Source organism: Dipodomys merriami, unplaced genomic scaffold, assembly GCF_024711535.1.
Source record: "Dipodomys merriami isolate MVZ:Mamm:240054 unplaced genomic scaffold, mDipMer1.0.p SCAF_40, whole genome shotgun sequence".
In the NCBI taxonomy this organism is placed as follows: domain Eukaryota; kingdom Metazoa; phylum Chordata; class Mammalia; order Rodentia; family Heteromyidae; genus Dipodomys; species Dipodomys merriami.
In genome coordinates this window covers 5,955,234-5,977,742 of record NW_027205604.1, presented here as the reverse complement: position 1 = coordinate 5,977,742, position 22,509 = coordinate 5,955,234, and the positions used below count along the sequence as shown (strand labels likewise).

The following is a 22,509-nucleotide window of genomic DNA, read 5'->3' as shown; positions in this document are numbered from 1 at the left end:
CTGGAAGTGGCATGGTGCTCAAGTGGTAGAGCACTAGCCCTGAGCTGACGAGCTGAGGGACAGTGCCCAGGCCCAGAGTTCAAGCCTCACAACCAACCAAAAAATAGAAAAAGCCCCCAAAACCTCAATTTCAGCCAGGTTAACTGTGGCTCCTCTAATCATAGCTCCTCAGGAGGCTGAGAGATCTCAGCTTAAAGCCACCCCAGGAAAGTCCATGAGACTGTTATCGCCAATAAAAAAGCAAGAAGTGGTGCTATGGTTTCCGCCTAGAGCAGCAGCTAAGGGGACAGCACCCAGGTCCTGAGTTCAACCCATAGGACTGGCAAAAAAAAAAAAATTGATTAAAAATTAAAAACAGAAACTTTCAATCTCAATAAGTATTTTACTCACATTAGGACAAGCTATTTTTTAAATAAATTACCATTCTACATTTTACTCATAAATTACACTGTAAGGTATCTTCAGTAATTTGAATGTAATGTTCTAATGAGAAGCCTATAGCGTTACTACCAACAGAAACAAACACAGGGTACAAACAAACAAAAAAAACACTGAAACAAAAAAACACTGGCAAAAACACAAGGCCCTATCTGAAAAATAAAGGTTTAAAAAAAGGCTGGGGGGAAGGGGTATGGTTCAAGTGATAGAATGCCTTTCTTAAAAGCATGAGATCCTAAGTTCAAACTACATGACAGGAGAGAGGAAGAAAGGGAGAAAGGAGAATAAGAGAGGAGAGGGAGAAAATGAGGGAAGGACAGAAAGAGAGCATTAATGCTCAAGTTTGTGAAAAATGAGATTTTAACATAAAGTTCACAGTAAACAGAAGACCCCGGGTTGAATCCCAAGGACTATTATTAAAGAATGAAGAGCAAAAAAGGGGAAAGAAGTATATCCAAATTTATTTTTTAAATGATTTTGACTTGGAAAATTTCCAACTGTATGTGTTTGTAAGGCCAGAGGATTTTTTTTCACTGTTTATTTCAACTATAACACATTCCAACCCATGAATACAAAAGCAGCTGTGAAATTCTGTCATTTATTAAGCCAGAGACTAAACTGGGCAAAAATGTAAAAAAGTATTCCAATCTTCTCATCATATAATTTGTCTTGGAAAATACATGATTTATGTTAATATGTGGTGCATGCTACTATGTTGTGTATGTTAAAATGTATAATTTCATAATGTGCAATAAATGAAATTTAACTCTAAAACATACCAGAAGACTGTAACTTGGAAATTTTCTGACACTATACCTTGTACACAAAGTTCTTTCTAGACAGCCACCATACACAACGATTTTACTAAAAATTACCTCTTAAATCATGAATTTATTTATTATTTTTCTGAGCTCTATCTTCTATGTCTGCTACTGTTTTAGGACCTGAACACTATGATTTTAAGAAATATCAATATTTTAAAAAATGATACTTTGAAGAGTAGGCTTTTTATAACCATATTCTAGACTGAATTCCATTTCCTACCAAGTTCTACTATAAATGTGGACATGGTAAGTAGCTGTGGTATAAAAGCAGAACAGAAGAGCAACTGACAACACATCCACCCACAACATACATCTTTCCCTCATTAGGGTCTCCATTACCCTGAATGGGCTTTCTACCCAGACTCAGCACTTGTGCTGGCAAATGATAAGGTTTTAAAGGGCTGCCAGCCCTTTCCCACCAACTGCAACTTGAAGCTCGTCTCTCCTGTAGGCTTTATTTACCAACTACATGCAGCTATACTTTTCTCCCCAATATATACAACAACAAAGACAACAGAACTTTGTCACTAAGGAAATTCATTTAGTACATACTTCATCTGTTAATAAAATAAGTACAGCACAAGAAGTGATTTTAAAATTCTTTTAAGAGGCTGGGAAGGTGGATCAGTGGTAGAGTGCTTGCTTTGCATACAGAAGGCCCTGGGTTTGATTCCTCAGCAGGACATAAGCAGAAAAAACCGGAAGTGGCACTGTGGCTGAAGTTGTAGAGCGCTAGCCTTGAGCTTAAATGTTGAGGGACAGCGCCCAGGTCCAGAGTTCAGGCCCCAAAGCCAACAAAAAAAAAAGTGTGCATATACACTTTTGAGTGACATTTCCAGGTTACATTTGGCACAATTTCCATACTGCTCTTCTGTACCGTGGAGACACATAAGTGAGAACTACAACAAAGATGTTGAGAGTAGGAAATAGTGTAGAGAATGGAGAAGCAAAAACTGAGCCCATATACAAATGCTGCTAGTCCTTACTACAGAGAAAAACACATTTACTTGACTCAGGGTTTCTCTAACTTGAGTAATACTAAGAGGAAAACCACAAGGAAAGTCTAGGACTTTACTTGACTTGAACAACTAAACTACTGCACATCATGAAACAAGCATACGTTTTTTTTTTTTAAATTTACTGCCAAAATGTATGCAATCCTAACAATTCACACTCTTCAAAAGCAGACATGCATGTATAACTCAGAATTAAAATTTTTTGTTTGATGAAACTTTAAACAATTATATCTGAATGTGAATATAAGTTTATCTGCCAAGCTGGCCAAGAACAAAAAAAACAATCTAAAAATAGTCACTTCAGGTCAAGGCACAGAGTTGAGCTTAGGGTCAGAGGGTCTTACCAACATATGTATGTTTCCTGGCTGGGGTGGCCATGACCAATTTACCACAACAGAACTTAGTGTTCCCATTCAAGTAACCATGAGTTAAAAATCAACTGTGCTGGCAGAGCAATGCTACTTTGAATGAGTCTTAAAGACTCACATGTCCCAGTGCCTGTTGCCCTAGGCTTTCCTTGCTTTGTAACCAGCAGTTTCAGCCTCTGCTCAATTTTCACATAACCTATCTCAAATGGCACTCTATTGCATCTGTCCAGTTACGTTAAAATTGAGTCCACCATTGTAACTTCATTTTAACAACTATATTTCAAAGATGTTATTCCCAAATAAGGTATTTTCCCACTAGTCAAGTATAAAATGTGGTTTCATGCACATTTCTATCCACAGAGAACTAAGTCAAGTATGCTGTAGCTTGCAGAGGGGTAAAGGACCTGAAAACCTGAAGGACTGAGTCCCAACCTGGGCAAACAGAGAGAATCCATCCTCACCCTGCTCAGCAGCTCATGTTGACCCAATCAAACAAACAACTACCCACAGGTTAGTTTCTCCTTAACTCTTATTATTGTATTAGTATTTACTATTTTATTCATATTAATTTAAAACTTCCTATAAATATAATTAAGAAAATAGGTTACATTAATTACAAAACAAAAACTTTCAAGGAAACAGGATATACACAATGAGAAGAAAAAGGTCTGTTCTTGTCTCCTTCATGGTATAGCACTCCACTCTTTCATTTCAGGTAAGTGCATCTGTACAGTGTGATACACAACAGTGTGCCAGAGATTACAAAAAGTGGAAGGACAACTGTGTTAAATTATCCCAGAGAACAATTCTTGATGGTAAATTTATTTTATTTAAAATTTTATGTACTAGAACTGAGGAAAAATATTTTAATGCTTTTATTTAATGCTTTACTCAGAATATATTGCCAGTAAAATTCAGAGTACAAATGAAGCATTCAGTTGTAATACCTGAACTGAAATTACAAATATGCAAAATTAAGCTGGGCACTGGTAGCTTACATGTGTAAATCCCAGCTGCTTAGAAGGCTGCTATTTTAGGATCATGGTTCAAAGCCTGCCAATGCAGAAGTCTGTGAGATTCTCATCTCCAATTAAGCACAGGCAAACCAGAAGCAGAACTATATCTCAAAGTGGTATAGTACTAGCTTTGAGCAGAAAAGCTCAGGAACAGCGTCCAGGCCCTGTACTCTAGCTCTAAGGCAGACAGAAAAGTAAAGTGGTGTGTGTGTGTGGGGGGGGGGGGGGGGGGAGAGAAGGGAGGGAGTGTCTGTAATCCTAGCTACTCAAGAGGCTGAGATCTGAGGATTGTGGTTCAAAGCTAGCCCTGGCAGAAAAGTCATGAGACTCTTACCTCCAATAAACAATGAGAAAACCAGAAGTGGCACTGTGGCTCAAATGGCAGAGTGCTAACCTTGAGCTGAAGAGCTCAGGTACAGTGCCCAGGCCCAGAGTTTAAGGCCTGTAACCACCACCACAAACAACAAAAAAGTTGGAAGGAAAAGAGAGAGGGGGAGAGAAAGGGAGGGGGGAGGGGAGTGGGTGTGTGCAAACCAGCAAGCAAGCAACTGGGACTACCTAAGATCACTAGTGTCAACAAACACCAATTTGAAGGGATTTTCTTAGCTAAACAGGCTGATGTGAACAAAACAATAAACATCATATTGGACAAAACTCTGCACTTACATTATAAATAAAAATTTATCTATCATTGTTTCCTTAGCAGATACATACAGTATCATCAACTCATTATTTTAAAATTTTTTAACTAAGGCAGCCAGGTAAATTCCATCTATTTCAGGATATCCAAAAAATGAGTGGAAAGAGAAATTCTTCACAGAATTTCAGACAAACAATGTAGAAGCAATAACATGATTAGAACATAATCATTTGGTATTTGTAGAAAATAACTGATCTAAAAACAACAATCATGAATCACTGTTAAATCGACTAGAGGAAAATCTAACATTAGAACAGATGAAATTTTAGTTCACCCAGAATAGGATAACAATAAAAACTTTGGGTGCAGTGGTTCAGACCTGTTATCTCTGCTCCTTGAAAGGAAGGGGGAGGACTGAGGTTCAACTAGCCTAGAAAAAAATCAGAGGGACTCTTGGGAAAAATAACAAGAACAAAAAGGCTACGGGTATGACTCATATGGCAGAGCTCAGTTCAAAACTCAGTATCAGGTTACTCAACCCAATTTAAAAAAAACCAAAACACTTTCAACCTGGAAATGAATAAACAACAGAGTTTAATTGATTACAGTCTGCAAGATGCTAACAGAGTATGTGTCTACTTGGAAATGATTGTCTGGTATTGTAGGTGGCTCCTTCGTCACATGACAAGAGAGCAAAGGGAGTACAAATGCACTGTCAAGGGCGCTAGGACCATCAGACATTCCCATCTGCAGCACTATAAAACCACTATTTTCTTTGGGCCTGCTGCTAATTTATTATTTTTTAAAAAAGATTATAGCACTAGGTATGAAAATTATGCCAAACAAAATCCATACCCAATAATGAGTACATAAAATGTAGTTGAGTACAAATGTTCTATTTTCAAAACTTACAAAAATATTTGACTTGGGGGAAAAGGAACAAGAAAATGAAACCATAAAGGACTTCTCTTGTGTTTCTGTGGTTGTCTGACCTGCTACTACTGGATTATCTAATATATGAAAGGTTTAATCTATTACAGCCAGTAAGGAGTCTATAATTACTTTTCTTTCAGTGGTTTTGTATTTAGGAAGCATACTTTTGGGGATTGGAGGTGTGGCTCAGTTCATGAAGCATTAGCCAATGAGTGAAAGCAGCAGGTACCAAGTTCAAATGAGGGAGGGGGGAGAGAGGGAATGGGGGAGAGAGGGAGAGGGAGAGGGAGAGGGAGAGAGAGAGAGAGAGAGAGAGAGAGAGAGAGAGAGAGAGAGAGAGAGAGAGAGAGAGAGAGAGAGAGAGAGAGAGAGAGAGAGAGGGGAGGGGGGCAGGGGACAATGCTGGAGGTATCATTCCAGACTTAGTTTTTGGTACTAGGTCAGTAAAGACCTGAAGATCAATCTAACAGACTAAAACACCCATAATTAAATCCATATACCATTCTGGGAAGTTGGCTCAGTGGTAGAGCGCTTGCCTCACACACATGAGGCCCTGGATTTGATTCCTCAGCACCACTGAAGCAGAAAAGGCCGGAAGTGGCGCTGTGGCTCAAGTGGCAGAGCGCTAGCCTTGAGCTAGCTGAAGAGCTGAGGGACAGCGTCCAGGCCCCAGAGTTCAGCCCCCACAACTGGCAAGGAAAAAAAAATCATATACCTACAGTCATCTTAAAACTGACAATAGAGCTAAAAATCCCTGTTGGGAAAAAGACATCTTCTTCAACAAAATGGTGTTAGGAAAACTGGACATCTATACACAGAAGACTGAAACTGGATCCCTGTCATTTTGTACTAACAAATTCAATGCAGATGACCCCAGTATAAGAGCCGAACCTTGAAACTACTACAGGAAGGAATAGAAAAAACACTGGTTTATTAGCATAGTGAGCAACTTTCTGAATAAAATTCCAAGGACTCTGCAAATATGAAAGAAAATTGACAAGTGGGATTTCATTAAACTAACAATATTCTGAACAACAAATAATATAGTTATAAGCTAAAAAGACAACCTACAGATTTGGAGAAGAACTTTTCCAGCTATACATTTGAAAAGAGCCTAATATCCAGAACATACAAAAAAACTCAAGAAATTAAACACCCAATGAACCAATCACTTAATTAATAAAAGTACAAAGGAGCTAAATAGAGGCTTCTGATAAAGACATAAAAATGGCCAATAAACACATCTCACTCCAGTAAGAATAGCCAATTATCAGCAATATGAATAACCAATAATTCAGGTGGGGATGTTGGGGGGGGGGCGCTATTTACACTGTTCGTAGGATTGTAAACTAGTGCAACCACTATGGAAAACAATACTTCAAAAAACCTAAACACTGAATTATCCTATGGTAGCACTCTTGGGCATTTATCCAAAAGGTTACAAGCCAAGATACAGTAAAAACACTTACAAACCCATGTTCATCGCTACACTATTCACCATAGCCAAGTTACAGAAAGAGCCTGTATCCCCATCAATGGAGGAGTGGATCAAGAAAATTGGTGGCAATGTAAACGGGTGCAACCACTGTGGAAGGCATTCTGGAGATGCTTCAAAAAAGCTAAACATAGAACTATGGTTCAACAAAACCCTCATGGGCATTTATCCCAAAGATTTCAAGTCACTCATGTTCACTGCTGCACTATTCAGCATAAGCTGTCCAGTTATCTACTTTAATGAACAGATAAAGAAAATGTGAGATAGATAGATATAAAAATAAGAGAAAAATAAGAGTTTTACTCATCTATCAGGTAAAATGATACTATGCCATTTGCAGAGAAATGGATGGACCTGGAAAAAAACTACATTTGTGAAGCAATTCAGGCTCAGAAAGACAAAAGATGCATGTTTTCTTTCATATGTAGAAGTTATATCTAAATTATAAATTTATCTGCATTAACTAAAGTATGGTATATGCAGGGGAGGACATCAATGTGTAATTCCTCTGAACAACTAACTTACAGTTTAATAAACTGAAAACCAGAAAGCTGTAATGTGTTGTTGGGTAGAGATTAACTAAGGTGTGTGTGTTTGGGGTGGGGATGTGGATGAATACAGAAAAAGGATGGATGGCAAAAGTAATAATATTCAGTGTACATATATGAAAATGGAACCAAGAAAATTGAGTTGAGTATGGTTGGGGAGACGGGTGAGAATCATGGAGATGCACTGTGCCCATAAACTGGCAAGCTGAATTGAAAACCCTATGTATAACTACTTAATGATAATAAAATGTTTTAAATAAATAAATAAGATTAAAAGTAATAAAAAATTGAAAACTTACAATATCTTACAGGTTACTCTCATATGTTAGAAGTAAATTTTTGTTGGTGGCATGGCTCAGGTAGAGCATCAGCCAATGAGAAAAAGCTAAGAAAAAGATACTTAGCTTGAAACCCAGGCCAGGGGAGCAGGGGGTTGTAGGAAAATAATCCATTCAAACTTTATTATAATTAAAACCATTAGACCCAATGTTGACTTCTTTTTAATCGTCAGTTGCAATATACCTTAAAAGTCATAGACATAGCCAAGCGCCGGTGGCTCATGCCTGAAATCTTAGCTGTGCAGGAGGCTGAGATCGGAGAATCATGGTTCAAAGCCAGCTCAGGCAGAGAAGTCCATGAGACTCTTATCTCCAATAAACACCAGAAAACCAGAAGTGGTGCTGTGGCTCAAGTGGTAAGAGCGCTTGCCTTGAACTGAAGAGCTGAGGGACAGCGCCAGGCCCAGAGTTGAAGCCCCACGACCAAAAAAAAAAAAGTTATAGACATATAAAAGCAGTTTGTAAAAATGTTTATTTTAGAAACAGCTTTTCTTTAGTGTGTGGGTATATATGCTGTTTAAAAAGAAAATATTGGGCTAGGAAGTTGGCTCAGTGGTAGAGTACTTGCCTTGCATGCATAAGGCCCTGGGTTCGATTCCTCAGCACCACATAAGCAGAAAAAGCGGCAAGTGGTGTTGTGGCTCCAGTGGTAGAGCACTAGAGCCTTGTGCTGAAAAGCTGAGGGACTGCACCCAGGCCCAGAGTTCAGCCCCACAACCGAGAGGGGGGGAGGGAGAAGGGGGGGGGGACAGAGGGACAGAGGGACAGGGAGAGAGGGAGGAGAGGGAGAGAGAGAGAAAGAGAGAGAATCAAAATAAATGATGTTTATAGTCATTGAAAATGATATTGACATGGAGATAAAACAAAAGCAAAAACATAAATAGAAAAGCTGGAAGTGGAGCTGTGACTCAAATAGCAGAGGCCTAACTTTGAGCCAAAAAGCTCAGGAAGAGTGCCCCAACCCTGAGTTGTTAAGCCCCAGGATTGGCACCAAAAAAGAAAAGAAAGGAAGAAAGAAAGAAACAGAAGAAGTATAGTCAAGATTGAAGTAGGGAGCACATCTGTAATCCTAGCTCCTCAGCAAATCAGCAAGTAGAGAGAGGAAAAACATAGTGGCCAGGCTAACACAGACATTTGAGAATATAGTTTTCCATTTGTGGTAGTTCTGGAATCTATCCCTCAATATCCAGGAGGGATTAATTCCAGAACTATCATAAATGCCAACATCTAGATGCTTAAGTCCTTTATATAAAATGGTATCATAGCATTCATATCTAAGTGAAGCATACCTCCTGTACACTTAAACCATGTTTCAATTACTTGTAATATCTAGGCATGTTGCACTAAGTAATTTGCTATATCATACTAAGTAATTTGCTATATCATATTGTTGGGTGAATATCTGAAAATATTCAGTGCAAACGTTTCTTAAGAATGTTCTTGGATTTTCCGTCCAAGATAGGTTCAATTCAGAGCTGCAGAACATGTAGATATGGAGGGTGGAAATGTCTAAAAACAATTCTACCTGGGCCTACTCTATGTATGACCTTTCCAACTCCAAAATCAAAATTTCAAGTAACTGTTACACTATTTATGCAACTCAGCATCACTTGCAACGTGTGCTTTAAATTCTTCAATTTGTTTCTCTTCTCTTCTTGTCTCAGCAGGGTTTCAACTTTAGAGTTAGATTGCAGTGTACTGTCCTTTTTTCAGTCATGTATATTAACTATAACAGCCTCAAGAGTCTCCTAGATCTCTTCCTGATAACCAGGCATAAAATGCACAGCTAAGATTTCTCTTCCTGATAACCAGGCATAAAACTCTGGCTGTGCCAATGTGTTTGCAGATACATATTTGTTTGCTTACACTTTTCCTCTAAACCCTTTAGACAGAATCTTTCAAGTTCTCCATCTGTGGTCTCAAAGTCTCTATGGTATCCTATTTAAATGGACTCTACATCAGTGAATATACTGATATAATTCTAGCATGTCCAGATAATTTCCACTATGATGTTCAGATTATTATTGAAATGCTTATTTTCCAAATGTCATTTCTTTTATGATTCCTATCCAAATACCACCACTGAAGACGCTGGATAATTTTCTCCTGTGCTACTAAAGCATTGTATTATTCTCAAAACTAGCAAAAAAGCCAGGCGCTGGTTGCTCACGCCTATAATCCTAGCTACTTAGGACACTGAGATCTGAGGATTGTGGTTCAAAGCCAGCCCAGGCAGGAAAGTCTGTGGAGCTCTTATCTCCAATAAACCACCAGAAAACTGTAAATGGCACTATAGCTCAAGTGGTAGAGCGCTAGCTGAAGAGCTGAAGGACAGCGCTCACGCCCAGGGTTCAAGCCCCACGACCGACCCCCCCCAAAAAAAAAACCTAGCAAAAAAAGATTAGCTGGGTGTTGGTGGCTCATGCCTATAATCCTAGATACTCAGAAGTCAAAGATTTAGGATGGTGGTTCCAAGGAAGTCTGGCGGGAAAATCCATGAGACTCCTACCTCTAATTAACCACCCCAAAACTGGAAGTGGAGCTGTTGCTCAAAGTAGTAGAGCAAAGCTCTAGCCCTGAGCAGAAAAGCTTAGACAGTGCCCAAGCCCTGGGTTCAAAGCCTCACATTTTGGGGGGGAGGGGGATAGAAAGGGAGAGATTATTACACAAGAAATTGGAAGTATTGATGTTTTCTTTTAAACATGATGGCTCTTGACAACAAATTTGTCATTTTAACTTTCCTGAGCCTATTTCTTCATTTGTAAAATAGAAATAAATTGTATTACTCACAGGCAAGAATGCCTGAAAAAGCAAGGCATTATCTATTAAACATTAACACTTTTAAGTCACCTTTATTATGTATTTTTCCACTGCTAAATTATAAACTAAATTATAAAGAGCAGTCTGTTGCCCTTATTCTAAGCACTCCTTTTAATCTCCAGCAGAAGCAGCAGGGTATAAAGTAACCTAACATTCAGTAGCTATTCAAATGTTTTTTTAAAAAATCTTTGTAAGCTTTAATATGTAGAGCTTGTACTCCAGCAAAATAAAAATAGTCCAAGGTAAATTTATGTATAATTTTGCCATGATCAAAATAAATCAACATACATTTATACCTCTTCTCCTCTTAGATATTATTCCAAGAAAATTGCACTAATATAGTATTGTTAGATCTGACTAATTAGTTAACTTGTAGATAGATATGACATTTTACACAGGCCGGTGAGTAATAATACTAATAATAATACCAAATCGTTTTAAAAGTTCCAAACACTTCATATAGTTTTAACACAGTGTATTATTAAACAGCTTATGTGACTGTAGTGGCAGGACTCTGCCCAAGAAATTAATCCATCAGACAGAACTTGAAAAGGTCTTTGAGTTACTCTTGAAGTCAAGTATCACTGTAATAATACTGACTATAATTTCTTGTCAAATAAGAAAACAGGCAAGCTAACCAAAACTAATGTTGTATCAAGAGGACAAAGACACAAACCTGAGGCCAATTTAAGCATTAATACAGGAAAAATATTCAACCTTATAAATATGTTTAAATTCACAGGATAGGATATTTTTATTGCCAACATTGTTGGCTGATATTTCTTCGTATTTTGGTGTTTCACTCACTAACAGTTTTTCTCTCACATCTCATCTGAGATTTCAGCCACACTCGTAATTCATTTTATAAATCTAAATCTAACTTTAACATCTACAAATTAACTCATAAAATTGTAATCTACTGTTGCTTTAGTGCTTAGTTTGCAGAAGTCATTGATAATGAATCATCTCACTAAGAGTTAAACCTTAAAAATGAAAATCAAATGCTAAGAAGTAGGAGCACCAAATTTTGTACTTAAAATGTATATAATATGGTTAAGATTTTTTTCCCCCTCTGACAATGTTGAGGCACTAGCCCAGAGCTTTTAGCACTCTGGGAAGCATAACCAATTAGTCTGTATAATAAAACAGATATGGGTTTAAAAAAAAAAAAAAGGAAATGAGTTAGGCATGATAAACAACAGCAGATGAAGGAATAGCCAATCACTTTGTTTGCTCATTTATATAAAACAATTTTTAAAAAGCTCACCCTGTATATGATGTTGCTGAGTTCCGTAAAGACAAACATCAAGCAGCATGACGTAATACAAAGAGTCCTGGACTGAGTCAGGAGACCTCTGTTATAGTCAAAGGTCTCAGTTTCCTCATCTGTAAAATGAGGGCACTGAATTAGAACCACAGTCCTTCCTTTCCATGTTTTCCTTCAGCTGTGTTAGGTACAGTTAACCCTGATCCAAAACTTTAGATGCAAAATTACAGAAGTAAAAATTCATAAATTTTAAGTAACTTTCACAACAGTGTATCATTATAACTGTACAATTTTCTAAATCCATTGCTGTTGCTAATCTCTTCCTGTATCAATTTACAAATTAAGGTTTATCATAGGTATGATGTATGTATAGGTTAGAAACAGTAACATTCTAGTGGCCTATACTACCCGGGTTCCAGGCACTCACTGGGGGATCTTGGAATTTACCCTGATGGATAAAGCTACTGTGTAGCTTTAACATATAAGTGACTCTCTATAGGTTAATTCAAGAAGAAGTAATAAAATATAGGATTTTTTTTGGGGGGGGGGGTAGGGGAATAAAACTTAACTACTAACTGCAGGAAACAGCAGGAAGGAATAAGGATGAAAAAAGATTTCAGATTACAAAAAGGGAATACAATCTTAAACTGCAAAAGGCAATTTTTCATAACTTTACTGCTGAGCTGTAAGAACATACTAGCCTTAGTAACATGATCATCTAAACAACATTAACGAAATTGTGACTTGTCTCACTTTCAGTCAAACAAAACAAAAATGCCCAAGAAAGCAGATGTCATAATATAGGAACACCTTTAGGCTAATGCTCAACAGTAATGTGTCTTGTAACTGTCTCCAACTGAGCAATTGCACAGTAAAAATGACAAGAAAAATGATTCAAGTAAATTATTTAATCTTAGTAAGCAGTAGGATAATTATATTTGTGATATCCTCTGTGTTAATATCTTCATTTTCCTTGTGCATGTTTTCTCTGACTAGGTCTCAAGAAAATAAAACCTGGATTCATTTCCTGACAAAAATTCTAGCTGAAAAAAAACACAAAACACTTTTCTTTAGAGACATTAAAAAACACCACCAAAACCAAAACCAGAAAAGTGTCTTTGTACATAAACTTTCTATATTGAAAGAAATCAATCATCTATCTGTAAGAAATAATAGGATCATTCTCTTAAAAAACAAAACAAAACAAAACTGCCTAACTTGATTTGTTCTAATTACTTACATAGGGCCTACCAAATTTAACTAGTTTTAAGTTCAAGGCAAGTTAATACTCTACTTCATACTTACTTATACTTATGTTCTTACCTCATAGACTTAAACCTCCAGTAGCATGAAAAATAATAAACGTAACTTTACCATTAAAAAAACCTATCAAAAGGATAAATGGGACTGCATTAAACTACAGAGCTTCTGCATGGTGAATGACATAGCTAGCAAGATATATCGAAACCTACAGACTGGGAAAAGATCTTCACTAGCCATACAATAGATAAGAGCCCCATACTGAAAATATACCTACAGCTCAAGAAATTAAATTCCCCCAAAACAAATGCCCAAAGAAACCACCACCCCATTATAAAGTGGGCTAAACACCAGGATCTGGTGGCTCATGCCTATAATCCTGACTACTCAGGAGGCTGAGATCTGAAGATCGCAGTTCAAAGCTAGCCCAGGCAGGAAAGTCCATGAGACTCCAATTAACCACCAGAAAACCAAAAGTAGCACTGTGGCTCAACTGGTAGAATGTTAGCCTTGAGTTGAAAAGCTGAGGAATAGCAGGCCCAGAGTTCAAACCCCACAACAAACCAAAATAAATAAATAAATAAATAAATAAATAAATAAATAAATAAATAAATAAATAAATAAATAAATGTGGGCTAAAGGCTTTAAGAGAGATCTCTCTGAAGAGGACCAAAATAAATAAATAAATAAATAAATAAATAAATAAATAAATAAATAAATAAATAAATGTGGGCTAAAGGCTTTAAGAGAGATCTCTCTGAAGAGGAAATACAAATGGCTGAGACACATGAAGAATCACTCAACATCTCTGGCTATAAAAGAAATGCAAATCAAAACAACATTGAGATTCCATCTTACAATGGCCATAATCAAGAAATCTAGCTGCACACAGGTTGCTCACACCTGTAAATCCTAGCTACTCGGGAGGCTGAGTTCTTAGGATCACAGTTCAAAGCCAGCCTGGGCAGGCAAGTCCATGAGACTCTTATCTCCAATTAACCACCAGAAAACTGGAAGTGGCACTGTGGCTCAACTGATAAAGAAATCTATTAACAGATGCTAGAGGGGATGTGGCAAAAGGGGAATGATACTGCACTGTTGGTGAGAGTGCAAACTTGTTCAACCACTCTGGAAAGCAGTGTGGAGGTTTCCCAAAAGACTAAACAGAGCTCCCCTAGGACCCAGCAATCCCACTTCTGGGCATTTACCCAAATGACCATAAACAAGGCTATAGTAAAGCTACCATCATGACGATGTTCACTGCAGCATTATTTACCATAGCTAGCATATGGAACCAACCCAGATGCCCCTTAGTAGATGAATGGATTGACAAAATGTGGTACTTACACATAATGGAATTCTGTGCTTCCATTAGAAAGAAATAACACAGCTTCCATTTGTAAGGAAATCGAAAGACTTGGTTAAAAAAATGACACACGTACACACACACACGTACACACACACACGTACACACACACGTACACACACACACACACACACACACACACAGTGAAGTAAGCTAGACCCAAAGAAAAGTAGGCTGCATGATTTCCCTTGTAAAAACTAGAATATGTCTATGATATTAACAAGAGATTCTCAGTAACTCCACTGCTTAGTGCATAAGACCATACATAATGAAGTTTATCAACATAAACTTCAGTATATGGAGACAAGAAATTCTCACTAGACCCTGTATGTAGTTTGTTCTTCTCTATTGTTTTAGGTTTTTTTTCGCTTCTCTTAGTTTTGTGTACCTTGTGTCTCTCATATAAGATAATTCAGTATGTGGAAGGGAAAGAGAATCACAGAAACGCAAGACATAGGATGAACCAAAGCAACATTAACACTCACTTGACATTATGTTGGATATGAACATTACAACTTCAGGGAGAAGGGAATAGCGAAGGGTAAGTAGGAGATAATGATTGGGTAACCGTGATTTTTTTAAATGTACTCATTTCCTTACTTATGTAACTGTAACACCCCCTGACTCATCGCCTTTTTAATAAAGATATCAAAAATTTTCTCAGAGTATCATAGAAGATATAAAGGAGATAATGAAATATTCAATGGGAAAAGGTTGTTAGCTGTTAATTAACATTGTTAGTGTTAGTTGGGAGTTCACATCTGTAATCCTAGAGACCTGAGGAAGCTAAGGACAGGAAGATTTGGTTAAAAGGCTAGCCCAGGCAAAAAAAGTTTTCTCAAGCCTGATTCTCAATCCATAGCTGGACACAGCGGGACACACCTGTCATCTGAAGTTACATGGAGGTATAAGATTAGAAGGATTTCAGTGTGAGGCTGACAGTGCAGAAAAGTCCATGAAAGGAGAGAAGCTAGACATGGTAGCACACACATGCTTGTGATCACTACAATAACTAATTGCACAAAGTGTGTTTTAATACAAATTACCTAAAAGTGATTTTTACACTAACTTAGGATTTCTTAGTCAGCTGAATATTTCTTCTTGCCAATACATATTAATATTCTGAATATTGTGCTAGATACTAAAATACAAAGGCAAAACTACCATACCAATGAAATTTGTTCTTCACGTGTATAGTCACCTATCAACATGCTAAAACAAAAAATATCTGAAACAAAACTGTAATTTATACTAAATATACTTTACTTTTTAATTTTGGTATTATAACTTTCAATCCTAACCAAGCTGATTAAGGAATATTATATTTAGTAGCAAACACAAATTTTAGTACTCTATTTTGATAATAAATTTTCAGCAGTTTTTTTCATCTATCTTCCCTCCCCTATCATCTTTTAATGAGACCTAAACGTTATGATATTTAATAATAAAAAGTATAGGTAAGACAGTATTCCCTTGAACTGAAAAACAAATGTAAAACATTCTGTAAACAGGCTGACTTAAAGACTCTTTGGGACAAAGTATTCTCCTATGATAGGCACTGTCCATGGAGATGAGCTGTGAATCCTATAGCAACATTCTGCCTGCTCAGGGCTGCTGCTGTGGAAGGAACCTCTGGTGAAGCCAAGCAGGATGCCAATCACATTGGGAACTTAGGACAATATATTGAACTCAGTGTCACGGGATAGCAGTGAGAATCACTTCAAAGTGAAAAACGACACCACACCTCAAGAAACTCAAAGAATCAGACTTTCAAAGACAGAAGGTTCCAAAAAAATCACTCAAATTTCTCTTTGTCAGGAAGAAGCAAAGGAAGTTTATCAGGAATAAATGGGGACATACAATGGTTTAGATACAGTATTTCCTTTTACTTTTCCAAAACTCAATCCCTGTTGTTTTAATTGTAATACACACTATACATTACTATTCTCAATGTGCTGATTTTTCATGATCCAACTCGACCCCCTTTATACTACCCTTTCCTTTAAAATTATACATGTGCACAGAGGCCACCTTCTTCATCAGGGCAATGCACTTTTAGAAATGTGATGATAACTAAGAATGACCAATGTAAGTCAGTACAACTGACCCAATGACTATGCCATTGGCCATTACTGCATCAGTCCTGACTAGGATGATAGTTTCTCAAACTGAATTGTGAGGGAAAGATCCTTCCTTAACTTGAAGCTACTTTGGAAATATTTAGGTACAAACTAAAAGAAGGGAATACTGGGTTTGCAGTCAAACTGGCAGATGTCAAGAGAATAATGACTACTAAATCCAAGATTCGGGCTGGGAAGGTGGCTCAGGTGCCTGAGGCCCTGGGTTTGATTCCTCAGCACCACATAAGCAAAAAGAAAAAAGCTGGAAGTGACACTGTGGCTCAAGTGGTAGAGTGCTAGCCTTGAGCTGAAGAGCTGAGGGACAGCGCTCAGGCCCAAAGTTCAGACCCCACGACCTGACCCCCCCCCAAAATAATAATAAATCCAAGATTCAGTGAAGCCATCTAAAGAGAAATTACTTTAAGAATACAGACAACACACACACACACACACACACACACACACACACACACACACACACACACACACACACACACACACACACACACACACACACACACGTCCTCATTAGAAGTTAATAAAGTTATTCATGCAGAAATAGACCCAACAGAACACTGCTCCTTTTGATTTTATTTGTACTTTTTGGCCTGGGACATGGGTAATAAATGGACACTGTCTGTTCCAGTCCCATTAAAATAAACGTTTAAAAAAAAAAAAAAAGAAGGCGGCACTGGTACAAAGATTAGTACAGAGGATTTGCTATTTAAATAACTACTCGATAAGATACTGTGAAGCAAGGTTACCTCTCCTTGGGGGAACAAAGGGAGGCAGTGAGGTCCAAACCCTGGGTCCCCTTCACCAGGCTAGAAAAGTATTCTACCACTGAACTACACACCCAACACTCAAAAATCTTTTACGCCATAAGCATACGTCATCTGTCCTATTTTCTACTCATTTCTAAGTCAGTATACAGTGTAATTTTTCATATTTAGATATAGATAGTATAGAATTCTTGAAACACTATGAAAAGCTAGAGATGAGCATCAAACAGATGCACATTTGCTCTAAGAAAGTTATACCTGAAATGGTGATATTTTAATGTTATTTATTAATTACTGCAATACCTGAAATGGTGATATTTTAATGTTATTTATTAATTACTGCAATACCTGAAATGGTGATATTTTAATGTTATTTATTAATTACTGCAATCCATTTTGAGATGAAAAATATAAAAAGAAGTCCAAATTACAAAACAATAGTTTTGTAAAAGTACAAGTTACAAAACCATTAAGTCAAACAAATTAAATTCATGTTTTATAAAATATTTTCTATGTATTTCCCAAAATAATTCAGCAATTGCATAGTTTTTTTAAGTACTTCTTTTGCCAAAAGAAACTAAGGTGATTAGTGGTTTAAAAAAAATCGAGGGGTGGGGGTGCAGGGGGAGGAAAGGGATGGGAAGGGGAAACAAAGGAGAAGGCTACAATGCTTGATAAGAAATGCACTCATTATCTTGCCCATGTAATTGTAACCCTTCAGTACAGTATTTTCACAATTAAAAAAAAAAAAGAAAAGAAAAAAAAAAAAAAACCCTAGCTGGGTACCAGTGGCTCACATTTATACTTCATGAGGTTGAAATCTGAGAATCGAGGTTCAAATCCAGCCACTCATATCTAATTAAATATTAAAAAGCCAGAAATGGAGCTGTGGCTCCAAGTAGTAGAGTGCTAGCCTTGATTTAAAAAACAAAAAAACAAAAAACAAAAAACAAAAAACTCAGAGACAGTGTCAATACCCTAAGACCAACAGGTACATGTGTGCACACACAGGAACACATATCTTACTTTGCATAATTTCCACCTTCATATCACTTTATTTTCCTTTACAGCGCATTTTAAACTGACAAATTTTAAAATCCAATAAACACTGGAATAATGTTACTAAAAGTAAATTAACAAGGGTAAAACAGTATCATAGCAATGTTTTTTATAGTACTAAACTGGTCTCTCACAACTTTATAGAAACATAATTCTAAACAATAATCATCAGTATAAAAATCAACAACTCATTAACATAGTTACCCTAGTTCTACAATGCTATTTTTTCAAGGTCACGTCACTCCAACTCAGCTGACAGTTTTAGGATATAAATCCATACGTCTTTTCATATGTCTTTCTTGAAATATAAAACATGCTTTAAACAGTGCTAACCACCCTGCATAAATGTTAGTTCAGAAAGGCTAAAAAAATCAAATCATTTTATCTAATAGCACTCTCAATACTAGGGATAAACATACTATTAATCATGCTGGAATCTGAGCAGTCTACTTCTATCTGCCTACTCCAAATACATTAATTATGATTTTAGTCTTGCTATTATTACTCTGACATACAGCAATTCCACTTGCTTATTTGCCAAAGACATATTCAAACATCCCCCAGCTGGCCTGAAACAGTAGAAATTTTTCCATATATATATATATATACACACACACACACCCCTATATATTTAATTTATAAATAAGACACACTGAGAAATTAACAATGGCTAACATGAAAATACAGCCACAAGTGTATCTAAATACAAGTTATATGAGATGTCTCTATCTCAAAATATGTTACTATGAATGCTTTCCACTTTTTTATTTAAAGGAAACACAAGAGCACATCTGAATTGTCAAAATCACTACTCTGTGAGACTTATTAAGTAAAATAATGGTTTGAGTGCAAGCACTATGATACAGTATATTTTGATAATTGTCTATCGATAACACAGGTGGGGTTGGAAGCATCACTCAAGCGGTAAGATTGCCTGCCAATGAGAGAAATGGGCAGACCAGAAGGTGGAGTCAGTCTTGAGACTAAAAGAAAGAGAGAGAGAAAAGGGAAAGGGCTGTAAACGAAAGGAGAAATAACTCAGGTAGCTAACAGTGAAGTGACCAATGAGTGGACAACTATACAAGAGAGATATGCTGAACAAAGATTATTCATATCCTGAGAACAGAATTGGACAGCTCCAAGATTCCATCACACTCCTAAAAATAGCACACAATTTAAAAGCTGTGTTTTTTTATTTCTGTATAAGCCATTTAGTATTTCCTTCCAAGAGGCTATGGTTGATATAGCTAACAACCCTTGAAAAGTAGAACCATGGATAGAGTAACTGCTGTGAACTAATCACTATATGCTTACAATGTATTCTCACTATTTTTATTTATATTTCTGTACCTTTCTATAAACATCCTAAGCTGTTCAGAATCCAGGGAATAGGCAGGGAAAATGTCACTGATAAATTACTTCAAACTATTTCCAAATAAAAACAAACACTAGGGCTGGGAAGGTGGCTCAGTGGTAGAGTGCTTGCCTTGCACGCCTGGGTTCGATTCCTCAGCACCACCTAAGCAAAAAGGAAAAAAGCTGGAAGTGGTTCTATGGCCCAAGTGGTAGAGTGCTAACCTTGAGCTGAAGAGCTGAGGGACAGCACCCAGGCCCAGAGTTCAGGCCCCACAACCGGGCTCCACCCCACCCCAAAAAACCCACTAATTTTGATGATCAATAGACTAGCCTTATATTTAATTAAGTTTATAAAATTTTTAAAATTCTTATACAAAAATAAGAAACAGTTGCCTAAACTTAAAAACATTAAGTGGTACCACACAGCTACTACAACTTAAAAATTAGTATTTCCTTGTAGTGTGAGTGTGTGTGCTTGCACTGAGGCTTGAACTCTGTCTCATTTGGCTAGCACTTGAGCTACACATCTATTTCCAACTTATCACTGAAGATAAGAGTTTCTCAGACTTTTCTGGCTGCTGGCATTGAACTGTGACCCTAAGATGTCTATCTCCCGAGCACCCTAGGCTTACAGGCCAGAGGCAGCAGTTCTCAGGTGCTTGCAATTTTATCAGCAAAAGAAGTTGCAACCATCAGTACACTTTCCCTATAAATACTTCAAACTTGTCCCATCAATAAGTACTTAACAGCTAGATATTTTCTTTTTCCTTCTTTGGCTTTCTGAGAGCTAGGTAGCTTAGGCTCTCCTTGAATTCACCATGTGGTCCCAGACTGGTCCTGAATTCATTATTCTGCCTCTGCTACCCAAATTCTGGGACTAGAGAAATGGTTGCCACACCAGTTCAATGGTTATTGTTTTTAGAGGAAAAAAAATCAAAATAGAATATTATAACATTCAGTTTTAACAAACCTGTATGCCTAAGTAACCCCAATTCCTATCAAGAGTACAGAATATTAACATAAGTCTAGAAAGCTGTGCTTTCTTTCAAACACTTGTTTTTTCATATAAATAGTCTGTCTTCTCTCACCCCCACACAAAAGAGGTTTGCTATTTTAATTACATCACACATATGGGATTATACATCATGTCCTGTTTTGTGTAAGACTATATTCAACAGTTTTGAGATTAATTGTAGTTGCTGTGTTAAGTGTGCTTTCCTTTCTATTGCTGTTTCCTGTTTCATAAATTCAGCAGTTTATTCATTCCTATTGGAAGTTAGAGGTGAGCAGAATGTGGTACTTCACTGCTGTGGCTTTCTTCCTGGGATCTGAAGTCATTGTGGAAAGTCTAAACCACTCTCTGATTCCTCTGCAAACAAAACCCTGCTCTTTGTGCATACGCCTGTTTAGCACTTAGGAGGCTGAAGCAGGATCACAATTTCAAGGACAGACTACAAGGTGAATAAGAGCAACACAATTACATAGCAAAATGCTGCTTCCAAAACAAAGGATTACACTCTACCACTTGAGCCCCAGCTCCATTTCCTGCTTTTTGGTGGTTAACTGGTCCTAAGAGTCTAATGGATGCTCGTGTCCAGGCTGGCTTCGAACTGTGATCTTTACTTAGATCTCAAACTCTAGAGTAGCTAGGATTACAAGCATATATAAGCCGCCAGAATCTGGCTGTAACTCTACTAAAATACTGGACTACTTTTAAGAATACACTTCCTAAAACATCATAAGTGACCTGCCTTTTGGTATTTTTTCACCTGCAATGTCTTTCAGTTCTTTTCAATCAGAAGAGTTAAACTAAGCCAAGGTATAAAATATATGGGAGCTGAGCCAGGCATAGGTAGCTACTCAGCAGGCTGAGATCTGAGGACTGCAGTTTAAAGCCAGCTCAGCAAAGTCCCCATGAGACCCTCCTCTACAATTAACCACTCCAAAACCAAAAGTGGCTCTGTGGCTCCAGTGGTAAGCACTAGCCACGAGCACAAAAGGGGCTCAGGGACAATGTCTAGGTCCTCAGTTCCAGTCCCACAACTGACCAAAACAAAACAAAAAAGAAGTCCCACACATATGGGAACTGAAAAGTGCAAGAAAATATGCAGACTAGAAAGCTCCACTTGGAGATCCTGCAGTTCTATATAATCACCAAACAAAGTCTCAAATTTATCTCAAGGTATGGGGAGAAGAACTAAAGCTAACCACAGTTCAGAGGCCATGTGAAGTCCGGAGAGGCACACTTGAGAAACTGGTCCAGTGCAGCACAAGAAAGGTGCTGAAAACCCAACATTAGTTCACTGCAGCAGAGAAGACATCTGAGCCTAAACTTTAACATTGTTCAGAGTGAATTCAATCAAGAATCACTCAACATACAAAGAATCTGACCATACAAAGACTCTTAACTCCCAATGGGAATGAATAAACAAACTGCTGTATTTATGCAACAGGAAACTATGCAGCAATAGAAAACACACTTAACACTGCAACAACAATCTCAAAATCTTGCGTTGAATGTAGTCTTATACATACAACTGGCATACAACCTGACCAATTCTAAAAGAAAAAGACAACAGCCAATCCTGAGATTGATGAATTATTAAACAGAGAGGTATTTAAAATAACATAATAGAGGGGCTAGAAGAGGGGCTCAGTGGAAGAGTGCTTGCCTTGCATGCATGAGGCCCTGGGTTCAATTCCTCAGCACCACATAAGCAGAAAAGCCGGGAGTGGCGCTGTGGCTCAAGTGGAGTGCTAGCCTGGAGCTGAAGAACTGAGGGACAGTGCAAAGGCCTAGAGTTGTGGCTACATGACCAGAAAAAAAAAAAAAAAAAAAAAGATATAATAGAGATGAAGAAAC

General features: G+C 37.4%; 1 protein-coding gene across 14 annotated transcripts in view; it reads right to left on the bottom strand.

Annotated features, from left to right (window-relative positions):
* The window catches only part of Tbl1xr1 (TBL1X/Y related 1), a 155,284-nt gene that overhangs the window by 45,172 nt on the left and 87,603 nt on the right, over positions 1-22,509 (bottom strand). For 8 of the 14 annotated variants that reach the window (XM_069991874.1, XM_069991869.1, XM_069991872.1 and 5 more), the window contains one exon: positions 11,704-11,822. The exons of the other annotated variants lie outside the window; for them this stretch is intronic. The gene's annotated coding sequence lies outside the window, so the exon portion shown is untranslated. The remainder of the gene's footprint in view (positions 1-11,703; positions 11,823-22,509) is intronic. 14 annotated transcript variants of the gene reach the window in all.